The 16,362-nt window shown below is 47.7% G+C and overlaps 1 long non-coding RNA gene across 6 annotated transcripts; it reads left to right on the forward strand.

The window, feature by feature from the left end:
• Positions 1-785: 785 nt before the first annotated feature.
• LOC149916323 (uncharacterized) lies at positions 786-10,383 on the forward strand. Of its 6 annotated transcripts, none has more exons than XR_016470510.1 (4): positions 786-1,621; positions 6,707-6,802; positions 7,394-7,738; positions 8,295-10,383. It is a non-coding gene; the product is annotated as an uncharacterized LOC149916323 (long non-coding RNA). The 6 variants fall into 6 exon arrangements; XR_016470509.1 differs by lacking the exon at positions 786-1,621 and adding an exon at positions 6,255-6,509; XR_016470512.1 differs by lacking the exon at positions 786-1,621 and having other exon boundaries at positions 6,587-6,802; positions 8,295-9,599; positions 9,895-10,383.
• The last annotated feature ends 5,979 nt before the right edge of the window (positions 10,384-16,362 follow it).

Consider the following 16,362-nt stretch of genomic DNA (forward strand, 5'->3'; position numbering starts at 1 on the left):
GCGTCACCTCCACATCCCCCCAAAACATCACTCCTTGATGTTAAACCCTAGTAATATCCCAACATCAACCCACAACTTCATTCCCCGACATCAACCCAACATCACTTCCTCCAGTGATACCCCAACATCACCCCCAGTGTCACCCCTTAATATCATCCCTGTATCATCCCAATTTCACTCCAGTGTCACCCCCCCAGCTTCACTTCCTGATGTCAATCCCAGCCACACCCCACCAGCACTCCCCAGTATCACTTCCAAACATCACCGCAGCGTCACTCCCTGTTGAAACCCCTCTTAGGGTAGGGATAGCCCAATATCCTTCCTAGTAATGTCACCCCAACAATGTCACTCCTTGATGTTACCCCAAGTGATACCCCAACATCACCACCCAACGTCTCTCCCTTGTCACCCCAACATCACCCCAACGTCATTTCCTGATTCCTCCCTCACTTCCCTCCCAGCATCACCTCAATAATGTCACCCCCCCAACAACGTCACTCCTTCATCTCATCCCCCAGAGATACTCTAACATCACCCTACAACATCACTGCACAACCTCAACCCAGTTTCACCCCAGTGTCACACCAGTGTGCCCCCACCAGTGTCACCCCAACAGTGTAACCCCAATATCACTCCCTTATGTCACCCCCCAGTGAAACTGCAACACCATCCTAGTCTTATCGGAATGTAACCTCCCAGCTTCACTCCAACAATACTACTCAAAAAAACCCCAACATCACCCCCACCAATAATTATCTCCTGTAACACTACGACATGATGGAAAATGCAACAACAATAGCAAAAAAGTAAGTCCTAGGTTGCAATAAGTGAGGACTTGCTTAAACACGGCAGCTATAAACACAAAAACAAGGAACAAAATCTGCTTAACTTTAGAAGATCTCAAGCAAGCAGGGACCTCCAGCAAAAGCTGCTCATTCCTGCTGACAACACTTAAATGAGGCCTGGGAGGGGGTGGAGCCAGGATCCACCCCTTTCATCACTCAGGTGCGTTTCGTGCACCTGAGCTCCTCTGGTTTGTCCCTTCTCAATTATTGTTTCAAGCCACACCTTAGGGTTTCCACTACATTCCCCCCAACAATATCACTCCAACATCACTCCCTGATGTCCCCCCATGATATTCCAACATCACCCCTCAGCATCACCCCCCCACATCATCCTAGCCCAATGTCACCCCAGTGTCACCCCAGTGTCACCAGCAGAGTCACCAATTTTAGAAAGTCAGGCAATTTTACCAATTGCCTTTGAGGACAGAGTTGAATCAAAATATGCGTGCCATTGTTGCTCATCCACTGATAAAACTCCCCTTGCCAGACAGGCAGATCCAATCGCCAGCTTGTTACTAGTCTTTTTTTTTTTTTTTTTTTTTGCTTCAGGCCTTATGGGAACAGTTAGTTCACAGCCAGAAGCAGTGATTGAGCACCTGGTGAAGGGTGTAGCCAGCCCTGTGAGCACAGGTGGAAGCAATTCACCTATGGGACCGGATAGGGCTGACCTTGGCTCCACCCCCTCCCTGACCACATTTAAGGGCTGGGAACAGTAAGGGCAGCATCTCTACCTGGGGGTTGTCTCCTTGGGAGTGAATGCAGACCTTTGGAAAGTGGTGAGTGATTCATGTGTTACTGAAGTTGCTGCCATGCCTTGTTTTTACTGAAGTTGCTGCCATGCCTTGTTTTTACTGAAGTTGCTGCCATGCCTTGTTTTTACTGAAGTTGCTGCCATGCCTTGTTTTTACTGAAGTTGCTGCCATGCCTTGTTTTTACTGAAGTTGCTGCCATGCCTTGTTTTTACTGAAGTTGCTGCCATGCCTTGTTTTTACTGAAGTTGCTGCCATGCCTTGTTTTTACTGAAGTTGCTGCCATGCCTTGTTTTTACTGAAGTTGCTGCCATGCCTTGTTTTTACTGAAGTTGCTGCCATGCCTTGTTTTTACTGAAGTTGCTGCCATGCCTTGTTTTTACTGAAGTTGCTGCCATGCCTTGTTTTTACTGAAGTTGCTGCCATGCCTTGTTTTTACTGAAGTTGCTGCCATGCCTTGTTTTTACTGAAGTTGCTGCCATGCCTTGTTTTTACTGAAGTTGCTGCCATGCCTTGTTTTTACTGAAGTTGCTGCCATGCCTTGTTTTTACTGAAGTTGCTGCCATGCCTTGTTTTTACTGAAGTTGCTGCCATGCCTTGTTTTTACTGAAGTTGCTGCCATGCCTTGTTTTTACTGAAGTTGCTGCCATGCCTTGTTTTTACTGAAGTTGCTGCCATGCCTTGTTTTTACTGAAGTTGCTGCCATGCCTTGTTTTTACTGAAGTTGCTGCCATGCCTTGTTTTTACTGAAGTTGCTGCCATGCCTTGTTTTTACTGAAGTTGCTGCCATGCCTTGTTTTTACTGAAGTTGCTGCCATGCCTTGTTTTTACTGAAGTTGCTGCCATGCCTTGTTTTTACTGAAGTTGCTGCCATGCCTTGTTTTTACTGAAGTTGCTGCCATGCCTTGTTTTTACTGAAGTTGCTGCCATGCCTTGTTTTTACTGAAGTTGCTGCCATGCCTTGTTTTTACTGAAGTTGCTGCCATGCCTTGTTTTTACTGAAGTTGCTGCCATGCCTTGTTTTTACTGAAGTTGCTGCCATGCCTTGTTTTTACTGAAGTTGCTGCCATGCCTTGTTTTTACTGAAGTTGCTGCCATGCCTTGTTTTTACTGAAGTTGCTGCCATGCCTTGTTTTTACTGAAGTTGCTGCCATGCCTTGTTTTTACTGAAGTTGCTGCCATGCCTTGTTTTTACTGAAGTTGCTGCCATGCCTTGTTTTTACTGAAGTTGCTGCCATGCCTTGTTTTTACTGAAGTTGCTGCCATGCCTTGTTTTTACTGAAGTTGCTGCCATGCCTTGTTTTTACTGAAGTTGCTGCCATGCCTTGTTTTTACTGAAGTTGCTGCCATGCCTTGTTTTTACTGAAGTTGCTGCCATGCCTTGTTTTTACTGAAGTTGCTGCCATGCCTTGTTTTTACTGAAGTTGCTGCCATGCCTTGTTTTTACTGAAGTTGCTGCCATGCCTTGTTTTTACTGAAGTTGCTGCCATGCCTTGTTTTTACTGAAGTTGCTGCCATGCCTTGTTTTTACTGAAGTTGCTGCCATGCCTTGTTTTTACTGAAGTTGCTGCCATGCCTTGTTTTTACTGAAGTTGCTGCCATGCCTTGTTTTTACTGAAGTTGCTGCCATGCCTTGTTTTTACTGAAGTTGCTGCCATGCCTTGTTTTTACTGAAGTTGCTGCCATGCCTTGTTTTTACTGAAGTTGCTGCCATGCCTTGTTTTTACTGAAGTTGCTGCCATGCCTTGTTTTTACTGAAGTTGCTGCCATGCCTTGTTTTTACTGAAGTTGCTGCCATGCCTTGTTTTTACTGAAGTTGCTGCCATGCCTTGTTTTTACTGAAGTTGCTGCCATGCCTTGTTTTTACTGAAGTTGCTGCCATGCCTTGTTTTTACTGAAGTTGCTGCCATGCCTTGTTTTTACTGAAGTTGCTGCCATGCCTTGTTTTTACTGAAGTTGCTGCCATGCCTTGTTTTTACTGAAGTTGCTGCCATGCCTTGTTTTTACTGAAGTTGCTGCCATGCCTTGTTTTTACTGAAGTTGCTGCCATGCCTTGTTTTTACTGAAGTTGCTGCCATGCCTTGTTTTTACTGAAGTTGCTGCCATGCCTTGTTTTTACTGAAGTTGCTGCCATGCCTTGTTTTTACTGAAGTTGCTGCCATGCCTTGTTTTTACTGAAGTTGCTGCCATGCCTTGTTTTTACTGAAGTTGCTGCCATGCCTTGTTTTTACTGAAGTTGCTGCCATGCCTTGTTTTTACTGAAGTTGCTGCCATGCCTTGTTTTTACTGAAGTTGCTGCCATGCCTTGTTTTTACTGAAGTTGCTGCCATGCCTTGTTTTTACTGAAGTTGCTGCCATGCCTTGTTTTTACTGAAGTTGCTGCCATGCCTTGTTTTTACTGAAGTTGCTGCCATGCCTTGTTTTTACTGAAGTTGCTGCCATGCCTTGTTTTTACTGAAGTTGCTGCCATGCCTTGTTTTTACTGAAGTTGCTGCCATGCCTTGTTTTTACTGAAGTTGCTGCCATGCCTTGTTTTTACTGAAGTTGCTGCCATGCCTTGTTTTTACTGAAGTTGCTGCCATGCCTTGTTTTTACTGAAGTTGCTGCCATGCCTTGTTTTTACTGAAGTTGCTGCCATGCCTTGTTTTTACTGAAGTTGCTGCCATGCCTTGTTTTTACTGAAGTTGCTGCCATGCCTTGTTTTTACTGAAGTTGCTGCCATGCCTTGTTTTTACTGAAGTTGCTGCCATGCCTTGTTTTTACTGAAGTTGCTGCCATGCCTTGTTTTTACTGAAGTTGCTGCCATGCCTTGTTTTTACTGAAGTTGCTGCCATGCCTTGTTTTTACTGAAGTTGCTGCCATGCCTTGTTTTTACTGAAGTTGCTGCCATGCCTTGTTTTTACTGAAGTTGCTGCCATGCCTTGTTTTTACTGAAGTTGCTGCCATGCCTTGTTTTTACTGAAGTTGCTGCCATGCCTTGTTTTTACTGAAGTTGCTGCCATGCCTTGTTTTTACTGAAGTTGCTGCCATGCCTTGTTTTTACTGAAGTTGCTGCCATGCCTTGTTTTTACTGAAGTTGCTGCCATGCCTTGTTTTTACTGAAGTTGCTGCCATGCCTTGTTTTTACTGAAGTTGCTGCCATGCCTTGTTTTTACTGAAGTTGCTGCCATGCCTTGTTTTTACTGAAGTTGCTGCCATGCCTTGTTTTTACTGAAGTTGCTGCCATGCCTTGTTTTTACTGAAGTTGCTGCCATGCCTTGTTTTTACTGAAGTTGCTGCCATGCCTTGTTTTTACTGAAGTTGCTGCCATGCCTTGTTTTTACTGAAGTTGCTGCCATGCCTTGTTTTTACTGAAGTTGCTGCCATGCCTTGTTTTTACTGAAGTTGCTGCCATGCCTTGTTTTTACTGAAGTTGCTGCCATGCCTTGTTTTTACTGAAGTTGCTGCCATGCCTTGTTTTTACTGAAGTTGCTGCCATGCCTTGTTTTTACTGAAGTTGCTGCCATGCCTTGTTTTTACTGAAGTTGCTGCCATGCCTTGTTTTTACTGAAGTTGCTGCCATGCCTTGTTTTTACTGAAGTTGCTGCCATGCCTTGTTTTTACTGAAGTTGCTGCCATGCCTTGTTTTTACTGAAGTTGCTGCCATGCCTTGTTTTTACTGAAGTTGCTGCCATGCCTTGTTTTTACTGAAGTTGCTGCCATGCCTTGTTTTTACTGAAGTTGCTGCCATGCCTTGTTTTTACTGAAGTTGCTGCCATGCCTTGTTTTTACTGAAGTTGCTGCCATGCCTTGTTTTTACTGAAGTTGCTGCCATGCCTTGTTTTTACTGAAGTTGCTGCCATGCCTTGTTTTTACTGAAGTTGCTGCCATGCCTTGTTTTTACTGAAGTTGCTGCCATGCCTTGTTTTTACTGAAGTTGCTGCCATGCCTTGTTTTTACTGAAGTTGCTGCCATGCCTTGTTTTTACTGAAGTTGCTGCCATGCCTTGTTTTTACTGAAGTTGCTGCCATGCCTTGTTTTTACTGAAGTTGCTGCCATGCCTTGTTTTTACTGAAGTTGCTGCCATGCCTTGTTTTTACTGAAGTTGCTGCCATGCCTTGTTTTTACTGAAGTTGCTGCCATGCCTTGTTTTTACTGAAGTTGCTGCCATGCCTTGTTTTTACTGAAGTTGCTGCCATGCCTTGTTTTTACTGAAGTTGCTGCCATGCCTTGTTTTTACTGAAGTTGCTGCCATGCCTTGTTTTTACTGAAGTTGCTGCCATGCCTTGTTTTTACTGAAGTTGCTGCCATGCCTTGTTTTTACTGAAGTTGCTGCCATGCCTTGTTTTTACTGAAGTTGCTGCCATGCCTTGTTTTTACTGAAGTTGCTGCCATGCCTTGTTTTTACTGAAGTTGCTGCCATGCCTTGTTTTTACTGAAGTTGCTGCCATGCCTTGTTTTTACTGAAGTTGCTGCCATGCCTTGTTTTTACTGAAGTTGCTGCCATGCCTTGTTTTTACTGAAGTTGCTGCCATGCCTTGTTTTTACTGAAGTTGCTGCCATGCCTTGTTTTTACTGAAGTTGCTGCCATGCCTTGTTTTTACTGAAGTTGCTGCCATGCCTTGTTTTTACTGAAGTTGCTGCCATGCCTTGTTTTTACTGAAGTTGCTGCCATGCCTTGTTTTTACTGAAGTTGCTGCCATGCCTTGTTTTTACTGAAGTTGCTGCCATCTTGACCGCTTTCATTGGGTGGAAACCATAAGGGCAGCATCTCTCCATGGAGTGTGGGGCGAGGTCTGGTCCTTGAGAAAGGGCGAGTGATTCCTTCTTATTTCAGGGCTGTGTTTTTTCCCATTTTGGGGGCTTCCTGACCTCATTTAATTGCTGGCACCTGTTTCCTGTGGAGCATGGGGAAGTGTTGGTTCTTGGGAAGGGGGTAAGTGGTTTCTTTATTTCAGGGCTGTAATCTCTCTCTTTTTTTTTTTTTTTTTTTTTCTTCCTCTAGTATCCTGACCACATTTTAAGGGGTGGAAGCCACAAGGGCAGCATCTCTACCTGGAGACTGCTTCCTTGGCAGTGTGGGCTGAGTGTTCATCCTTGGAATGGGGTAACTTATTCTTTTTTTTATTTCAGGGCTGTGATATCCCCTTCTGGGGGTATCCTGACTACATTTAAGGCCTGGCAGCCATAGGTGCAGCATCCTGGCGGCAGCTTCCCTTGGAGAGTGGGGTGAGTATTTGGAACGGGGCATGTAATTCCTTCTTTATTTCAGGGCTGTGAGCTCCACCTTTTTGGGGGGACCCCAAACTGGATTAGAGCAGCTGTATTTGCATGTTTGTCATCACAATGCCCTTTTTTCTTCTCTAAGGGAGATGAAGGTGTTATCTCCCTTTCTCTGATATGGTGATTGAAGGACTGACACATGTTTCTTTCTTTCATTGCTCCCTCATTTCTGGAATGCTTCAATCAGCCTCAGGATAATGCTGGTTATCTGACTGAGCATTGCTGTTGTGGGAATGCCCAGAGCTAACGTCCTTTTCCATAAAGAGGTTCTTCATTCTCCAGGTCTTTTAAGCAAATCTTTCTGAGCTTGTTATCTTCTGGTTCCATCTCTGTTCACCATTTCATGGTTCTTATAGCATGATCTCCAACCTGGGGCTCCAAACATGGTTTGTGTGCACCTCTATCATCCCATTTCATGACTGTAGTTAAGAGTGTTATGCACTGCTTCCAAGCATACAAAGTTGTTTAAAGGCATTCTGTGCACCCTTACATGTAATAAATCAGCTGATCTTTTTTTTTTTTTTTTTTTTTTTTTAGCTTGATGGGGTTTAGGGATTGCTGGAGTTTGTCTCATCAGGGGTGTAAGCACTTTGAGATCTACTGAGCAGGTAACAGAGCATTCCAAGCCCCGTGTTTGTGCACTAGCTTGTATGCAGGCAGGTTTCTAATGGCTGTGGGAAGCTCACTTAGGGATCAAATGGGTTGCAGGCGGCTCACCTTTCTCTATGGGGTCTATTCTCCCAGCCTGCTGCACTACATGGCTGATGATAGAGTGAGGTGCTTCGGCCAGGACCTGAAGAACACTCCCAGAACGTAGTGGCCATCTGCTTCATCCTCACTGTGCTTAATATGGTCTGCACCACTCAAGCATAGTGATAACAGGTATTCTGTTCCTATTTTGTCTGGTTCTCTCCCATATCTCCCTTACAAATTTGTCAATGGTAATGGATCCCAAGGCATTGTTCTCAGAGCACATTGTGACTGACCACCTTGGGATCCTACAGTCCTTTCTGTTTGAACAGCAGATCTGACTTCATCTTTATAGAAGGCCAAGGATTGTCCTCTTTTGGACCACTGTACTCAGCATCACCCCAGACATCTCCATCCTAATTGTCTGGAGATCCTATTAGTTTCCTAATCTCTATGACACCCAAACCCCCATCCCTCTTCCTTCCATCCCCTGTCCCCCATTCAATAGCTCTACAGCTCTGGTTCCCAACAGTGTGATGAAGTGAGGTCCCTGGTTTGCTGAATACTGGGACTGGTCCAGAGAGGCTCTGTGATACAGCTAGATCAGGTTGCCCAGAACCTGGCCCAGCCTCACCTTGGAAGGGATAAGGCATCCATCATGTGTCTGAGTAACCTGTTCCACTGTGTCACCACCCTCACAAGATTTTCTTTATATCTAACCTAAATTTTTTCTCATTCTTCCCTTTAGGTATTGAAAGGCTGTTACCAGGTCACCTCAGAGCCTTCACTTCTCCAGGCTGAACAGCCCCAATTTTCTCTCTTCATAGGAAAGGCATTCCATCCCTCGGTTCATATTTGTGGCTATTCTCTGGATGTACTCCAACAGCTCTATGTCTGTGTCCTACACTGCAGCCATCCAAATCCAGACACAGCACTCCAGGTGAGGCCTCACGAGCATAGGGCAGAGGGGCAGGATCATCTCCCTTTGCCTACTGACCACGCATCTTTGGGTGGAACCCAGCATACAGTTAGCTTTCTGGGCTGGGAAGGTACATTGCTGAGTGCCCACTACTCAGCCTGTTGAGGTCTCTCTGGATGGTGTCCCATCCCTCTGGTGTGTCACTGCACCCCACAGCTCGGTGTCATTAGGGTGCACTTGACCCCCACTGTCAATGTCACTGATGAAGAGGCAATCCCAGATGTTGATACAAACTCGGCAAAGAACCGCTTGAGAGCAGCCCTGAAGAGAAGGATGTGTGGATCCCAGTGGATAAGAAGCTGGACATGAGCTAGCAGTGTGCACTTGCATCCTGGAAAGACAACTATATCCTGGGCTGCATTAAAAGAAGAACAGCCAGCAGAGAGAGGGAGGTGATTTTTTTTTTTTTTTTTTTTTTTCTTTTCCCCCTCTACTCGGCTCTCATGAGGCACCATCTGCTTAACTGCGTCCAGGCCTGGAGCCCCCAGCACAGGAAGGACTTGGAACTCTCAGAGTGGGTCCAGAGGAGGGCACTAAGATGATCAGAGGCCTGGAGCACCTCTCCTATGAGGAAAGGTTGAGGGAACTGGGCTTGTTTAGACTGGAGAAGAGAAGGCTCTGGAGAGACCTCATTGTGGCCTTCCAGTACTTGAGGGAGTGGATAAACAGGAGGGGAAACAGCTGTTTATGAGGGTGGATCAGGATAGGACAAGGGGGAGTAGTTTTAAACTAAGACAGGAGAGGTTTAGGTTGGATATTAGGAGGAAGTTTTTCACTCAGGGTGGTGATGCACTGGAACATGTGCCTTGGAGTCACTTCCAGGAGGATCTGCTCTGCGATAATTCACAGCACAGAGGTGAGACTGACATGTTGATAGTTCCCAGGGTCATCTTTTTTATCCATAATAACAGGTGTGCTGTTGCCTTTTTTCTACTCACCAGGGATTTCACCTGACTGCCACAACTTCTCAAATACCGTTGAGAATGGCTTGTTGACTGCATCAGCAAATACCGTCGTGACTCTGGGATGCATTTCATTGGGACCCATAGACTCCTGGATGTTCAGGTTCCTCAGGTGATCCCAAACCCTATCTTGACTCTCAGTGTGGGGCAGGGAGGTTGTTGGTGGGGGTGGCATTGCTTTCTCAATCCCCACCTGCACAGCCAAAGGTGAGGGCTGTATATAATGAGCAGTTATCAGAGGAGATGGAAGCAAAAGTGTTGTTGGGTATTTGAGCCTTTTCTTGTGTGTTGTTCTCAGCTACTGTGCTGCTGGTGAGCAGCATCATGCACAGAGTGCAGCCCCCCAATGTATGCAGGGTAGTGCTTTCGTTACTGTGCAGCATTACTGGGAGCTGTGGTTCTCCCAGGTGCTGTAACGTCTGCATGGAGAGATGTGTGAATCTTCATGAGAACAGCTAGAAACGGAAAGCTGGATTTCCTGGAATGCCCCAGAATCCCACTTTGCTGACTGGTAATTGTCTGCCCAGCAGGTAAGGGCAGCGTACGCACACCAATGTTTACCCATTATGTAGCGTGGTACAACGTAGCACTCCCGGAGCTCTTTATTGCATTTTAGGGTACCCCAAAGGCTGCCTGTCCTTTTCTTCCCAGATTCTATTTGTCTCTGGCCTTTCACTGCAGTGTTCTCCTTCTCTTTACCCTAGACATTATCTACTGCATTTTCTTGCTGTCCTGTTTTGGTGTTCTGTGCCCCATTGTCTTGGCCATTGTACTTAGCTTTCTTTGCTGCATTCTCTTCAGCGTTCGGTTTTGGTGTTTCTTGCCATGTTCTCTTGTCCATTGTCCTCAGCATTTCCTGCCATCTCATAGCCATTGCCTGGGCGTTCCCTGTGACATCCTCCTAGGTGTCCTGTTTTGGCGTTCCCTGTGGCATTCTCCTTGGCCTCCTGTTTTGGCCTACCCAGCCACCTTATCTTGGTCTTCTGCATGGGCTTTCTTTGCCATGTTCTCTCTGGCCGCTTCTTCTGGAGTTCCCTGCCACATCCTCTTGGCTTCCTGTTTTGGCACTTCCTGCCATGTTCTCTTAGCCCTTGCCTAGGCATTTACTGCTGTGTTCTCTTAGCCTTCTGTTTTGGTATTTCTTGCCATGTTCTCTTGGCCGTTGTCCTCGGCACTTCCTGCTATCTCATAGCCCTTGCCCGGGCGTTCCCTGTGATGTCCTCCTCGGCGTGCTGTTTTGGCGTTCCCTTCCCTGTGGCATTCTCCTTGGCCTCCTGTTTTGGCCTACCCAGCCACCTTCTCTTGGCCTTCTGTATTGGCTTTCTTTGCCATGTTCTCTTTGGCCGCTTGTTCTGGCGTTCCCTGCCACGTCCTCTTGGCCTCCTGTTTTGGCATTTCTTGCCATGTTCTCTTAGCTCTTGCCTAGGCATTTCTTGCCATGTTCTCTTGGCCTTCTGTTTTGGTGTTTCTTGCTGTGTTTTCTCGGCCTTTGCTGTTGGCCTTCCCTGCTGTGCTCTCCTTGCCCTTGCCCTCACCATAGCCTTTCATTGGGCATTCTCCTTGCTTTTGCCCTTCCCTTAGCCTTTGCTGTTTGCTTTGCCTTTACCTCAGATTTCCCTTTGCTTGTCCTGGGAGTTTGGCATGCCTTTGCCTTTGGCTCTCTGGGATTGGCTGGGAGGCAGCGTTAATTTTGATCTTGACCTGAACCCCTAGCTTAATGGGAACTCTAATGATAATTACATTAACCTGCAATGCATCTGTAAACCTAACCCTTAGCCTGATGTAAAAAAAAAAAAAATGTCTCTAACCCGAAATGCAGCAATAAAAATAACACCCCTTGTTTTCTGTCAAATTAACCTTCATCCCAATCGTAGTGCAGAAAAGAAGTTGTAGTTAGTTTAACAATTCAAGCCAAGAAATAGCATTAATTTTATCCCTAATGCTCCTTTGTGACATCATTAGAGCAGTGTGCACAGGGTGCAGCCCTTGCATATGTGGGATAGTGCCTTCATTACTGTATTGTGTCCAACAGGTGGCAGCGGGGAGCTGTGGCGCTCCTGAGCGCCGTAAAAACTGCACAGAGTGATCTGTGGCTCTTCATGAGAACAGCCAGGAACAGAAATCTGCATTTCCTGTGATGTCCTGGAAGCCAACTTTGCTGACGGTAATAATCTGCCCATGAGGTAAGGGCAATGTTTACCCATTACTTAGTAAGACACAAGGTAGGGTACCCGGAGTTCATTTCTGCATTTCAGCGTGCCTTACAGGCTGTCCGTTCTCTTCCTTGTGCATTCCCCTTGCCTCTCCTCTGTGCCTAGTTATTTCCTGCAGCATTCTCTTTGGTCTCTGTTCTGATGTCTGTGGTGGCATTCTCTTGTGCCTTGCCCAGTGTTTTGGCGTTCCGTGCGGTGTTTTCTTGGGCCCTGCCCTCCATTTTGGCGTTCCTGGCGGTGTTTTCTTGGGCCCTGCCCTCCGTTTTGGCATTTCCTCCATTGTTTTCTTGGGCCCTGCCCTCCGTTTTGGCGTTCCTGGCGGTGTTTTCTTGGACCCTGCCCTCCGTTTTGGTGTTCCTCGCGGTGTTTTCTTGGGCCCTGCCCTCCGTTTTGGCGTTCCTGGCGGCGTTTTCTTGGGCCCTGCCCTCCGTTTTGGCGTTCCTCGCGGTGTTTTCTTGGGCCCTGCCCTCCGTTTTGGCGTTCCTCGCGGTGTTTTCTTGGGCCCTGCCCTCCGTTTTGGCGTTCCTCGCGGTGTTTTCTTGGGCCCTGCCCTCCGTTTTGGCGTTCCGTGCGGTGTTCTCTTGGGCCCTGCCCTCCGTTTTGGCGTTCCCTGCATTGTTCTCTTGAGCCTTGCCCTCCGTTTTGGCGTTCCTGGCGGTGTTCTCTTGAGCCTTGCCCTCCGTTTTGGCGTTCCCTGCATTGTTCTATTGGGCCCTGTCCTCCGTTTTGGCATTGCCTGTGGCATTATCTTGGTTTTTGCCCTCTGTTTTGGTGTTCTGTGCAATGGTCTCATCAGTCTTGTGCTGTTTTGGTGTTCCTTGCGGCATTCTCTTTGATCTTGTCCTTCATTTTGGCATTCCCGAGGCTGTCCCTTGAGGCCCGGCCTCTGGCGAGGCCTTCCCTTTGTTGTTCTCCATGACTTTGCCTTGTCTTTGATGTTGCCTTCCCTTGGGTGCTGTCTATACCTTTGTCTTCTGTTTTGGCGTTCCCTGTGGCATTCTCCTTGGCCTCCCGTTTTGGCCTACCTAGCCACCTTCTCTTGGCCTTCTGCATTGGCTTCCTTTGCCATGTTCTCTTTGGCCGCTTGTTCTGGCGTTCCCTGCCACGTCCTCTCGGCCTCCTGTTTTGGCACGTCCTGCCGTGTGCTCTTAGCCCTCACCTAGGCATTTCTTGCTGTGTTCTGTTGGCCTTTGCCGTTGGCCTTCCCTGCTGTGCTCTCCTTGCCCTTGCCCTCACCATAGCCTTTCATTGGGCATTCTCCTTGCTTTTGCCCTTCCCTTAGCCTTTGCTGTTTGCTTTGCCTTTACCTCAGATTTCCCTTTGCTTGTCCTGGGAGTTTGGCATGCCTTTGCCTTTGGCTCTCTGGGATTGGCTGGGAGGCAGCGTTAATTTTGATCTTGACCTGAACCCCTAGCTTAATGGGAACTCTAATGATAATTACATTAACCTGCAATGCATCTGTAAACCTAACCCTTAGCCTGATGTAAAAAAAAAAAATGTCTCTAACCCGAAATGCAGCAATAAAAATAACACCCCTTGTTTTCTGTCAAATTAACCTTCATCCCAATCGTAGTGCAGAAAAGAAGTTGTAGTTAGTTTAACAATTCAAGCCAAGAAATAGCATTAATTTTATCCCTAATGCTCCTTTGTGACATCATTAGAGCAGTGTGCACAGGGTGCAGCCCTTGCATATGTGGGATAGTGCCTTCATTACTGTATTGTGTCCAACAGGTGGCAGCGGAGAGGTGCGGTGTTCCCGGGCACCATAAAAACTGCACGGAGAGATCTGTGGCTCCTCATACGAACAGCTTGGAACAGAAATCCGCTTTTCCTGGGATGCCCTGGAAGCCGACTTTGCTGACTGGTAATTGTCTGCCCAGCAGGTAAGGGCAGCGTGCGCACACCAATGTTTACCCATTATGTAGCGTGGTACAACGTAGCACTCCCGGAGCTCTTTATTGCATTTTAGAGTACCCCAAAGGCTGCCTGTCCTTTTCTTCCCACATTCTATTTGTCTCTGGCCTTTCACTGCAGTGTTCTCCTTCTCTTTACCCTAGACATTATCTACTGCATTTTCTTGCTGTCCTGTTTTGGTGTTCTGTGCCCCATTGTCTTGGCCATTGTACTTAGCTTTCTTTGCTGCATTCTCTTCAGCATTTGGTTTTGGTGTTTCTTGCCATGTTCTCTCGGCCTCGTGTTTTGGCATTTCTTGCCTTGTTCTCTTGGCTGTTGTCCTCAGCATTTCCTGCCATCTCATAGCCATTGCCTGGGCGTTCCCTGTGGCATTCTCCTTGGCCTCCTGTTTTGGCCTACCCAGCCACCTTATCTTGGCCTTCTGCATGGGCTTTCTTTGCCATGTTCTCTCTGGCCGCTTCTTCTGGAGTTCCCTGCCACATCCTCTTGGCTTCCTGTTTTGGCACTTCCTGCCATGTTCTCTTAGCCCTTGCCTAGGCATTTACTGCTGTGTTCTCTTAGCCTTCTGTTTTGGTATTTCTTGCCATGTTCTCTTGGCCGTTGTCCTCGGCACTTCCTGCCATCTCATAGCCCTTGCCCGGGCGTTCCCTGTGATGTCCTCCTCGGCGTCCTGTTTGGCGTTCCTTTCCCTGTGGCATTCTCCTTGGCCTCCTGTTTTGGCCTACCCAGCCACCTTCTCTTGGCCTTCTGTATTGGCTTTCTTTGTCATGTTCTCTTTGGCCGCTTGTTCTGGCGTTCCCTGCCACGTCCTCTTGGCCTCCTGTTTTGGCATTTCTTGCCATGTTCTCTTAGCTCTTGCCTAGGCATTTCTTGCCATGTTCTCTTGGCCTTCTGTTTTGGTGTTTCTTGCTGTGTTTTCTCGGCCTTTGCTGTTGGCCTTCCCTGCTGCACTCTCATTGCCCTCACCATAGCTTTTCGTTGGGTATTTTCCTTGCTTTTGCCCTTCCCTTAGCCTTAGCTGTTTGCTTTGCCTTTACCTTGGATTTCCCTTTGCTTCCTTGGATTTCCCTTTGCTTGTCCTGGCAGTTTGGCACGCCTTTGCCTTTGGCTCTCTGGGATTGGCTGGGAGGCAGTGTTAATTGTAATCTTGACCTGAACCCCTAGCTTACTGAGAGCTCTAACGATAATTACATTTACCTGCGATGTGTCTGTCACCCTAACCCTTAGCCTGATGTAAAAAATGTCTCTAACCCAAAATGCAGCAATAAAAATAACACCCCTTGTTTTCTGTCAAATTAACCTTCATCCTAATTGTAGTGCAGAAAAGAAGTCATAGTTAGTTTAACAATTGTTGTTGTTAATAAGTTGTGTGCACAGGGTGCAGCCCCCGCATATGTGGGGCAGTGCCTTAATTACTGTATTGTGTCCAACAGGTGGCAGCGGGGAGCTGTGGCGCTCCTGAGCGCCGTAAAAACTGCACAGAGTGATCTGTGGCTCTTCATGAGAACAGCCAGGAACAGAAATCTACATTTCCTGTGATGTCCTGGAAGCCAACTTTGCTGACGGTAATAATCTGCCCAAGAGGTAAGGGCAATGTTTACCCATTACTTAGTAAGACACAAGGTAGGGTACCCGGAGTTCATTTCTGCATTTCAGCGTGCCTTACAGGCTGTCCGTTCTCTTCCTTCTGCGTTCCCGTTTCCTCTCCTCTTTGCCTAGTTATTTCCTGCAGCATTCTCTTTGATCTCTGTTTTGGTGTCTGTGGTGGTGTTTTCTTGGGCCCTGCCCTCCGTTTTGGCGTTCCTGGCAGTGTTTTCTTGGGCCCTGCCCTCCGTTTTGGCGTTCCTGGTAGCGTTTTCTTGGGCCTTGCCCTCCGTTTTGGCGTTCCTGGCAGCGTTTTCTTGGGCCCTGCCTTCCATTTTGGCGTTCCTGGCAGCGTTTTCTTGGGCCCTGCCCTCCGTTTTGGCGTTCCTGGCGGCGTTTTCTTGGGCCCTGCCCTCCGTTTTGGCGTTCCTGGCGGCGTTTTCTTGGGCCCTGCCCTCCGTTTTGGCGTTCCTGGCAACGTTTTCTTGGGCCCTGCCCTCCGTTTTGGCGTTCCTGGCGGCGTTTTCGTGGGCCCTGCCCTCCGTTTTGGCGTTCCTGGCGGCGTTTTCGTGGGCCCTGCCCTCCGTTTTGGCGTTCCTGGCGGCGTTTTCTTGGGCCCTGCCCTCCGTTTTGGCGTTCTATGTAATGGTCTCTTCAGTCTTGTGCTGGTTTGGCATTCCCTGAGGCGGTCTCTTCAGTCTTGTGCTGGTTTGGCATTCCCTGAGGCCTTCTCTTCAGTCTTGTGCTGGTTTGGCATTCCCTGAGGCGGTCTCTTCAGTCTTGTGCTGGTTTGGCATTCCCTGAGGCCTTCTCTTCAGTCTTGTGCTGGTTTGGCATTCCCTGAGGCCTTCTCTTCAGTCTTGTGCTGGTTTGGCATTCCCTGAGGCCTTCTCTTCAGTCTTGTGCTGGTTTGGCATTCCCTGAGGCCTTCTCTTCAGTCTTGTGCTGGTTTGGCATTCCCTGAGGCCTTTTCTTCAGTCTTGTGCTGGTTTGGCATTCCCTGAGGCCTTCTCTTCAGTCTTGTGCTGGTTTGGCATTCCCTGAGGCCTTCTCTTCAGTCTTGTGCTGGTTTGGCATTCCCTGAGGCCTTCTCTTCAGTCTTGTGCTGGTTTGGCATTCCCTGAGGCCTTCTCTTTGGGCCCGGCCTCTGACGCGGCCTTCTCT

This window comes from Phasianus colchicus, chromosome 12, assembly GCF_987193195.1.
Source record: "Phasianus colchicus chromosome 12, bPhaCol1.hap1.1, whole genome shotgun sequence".
In the NCBI taxonomy this organism is placed as follows: Eukaryota; Metazoa; Chordata; class Aves; order Galliformes; family Phasianidae; genus Phasianus; species Phasianus colchicus.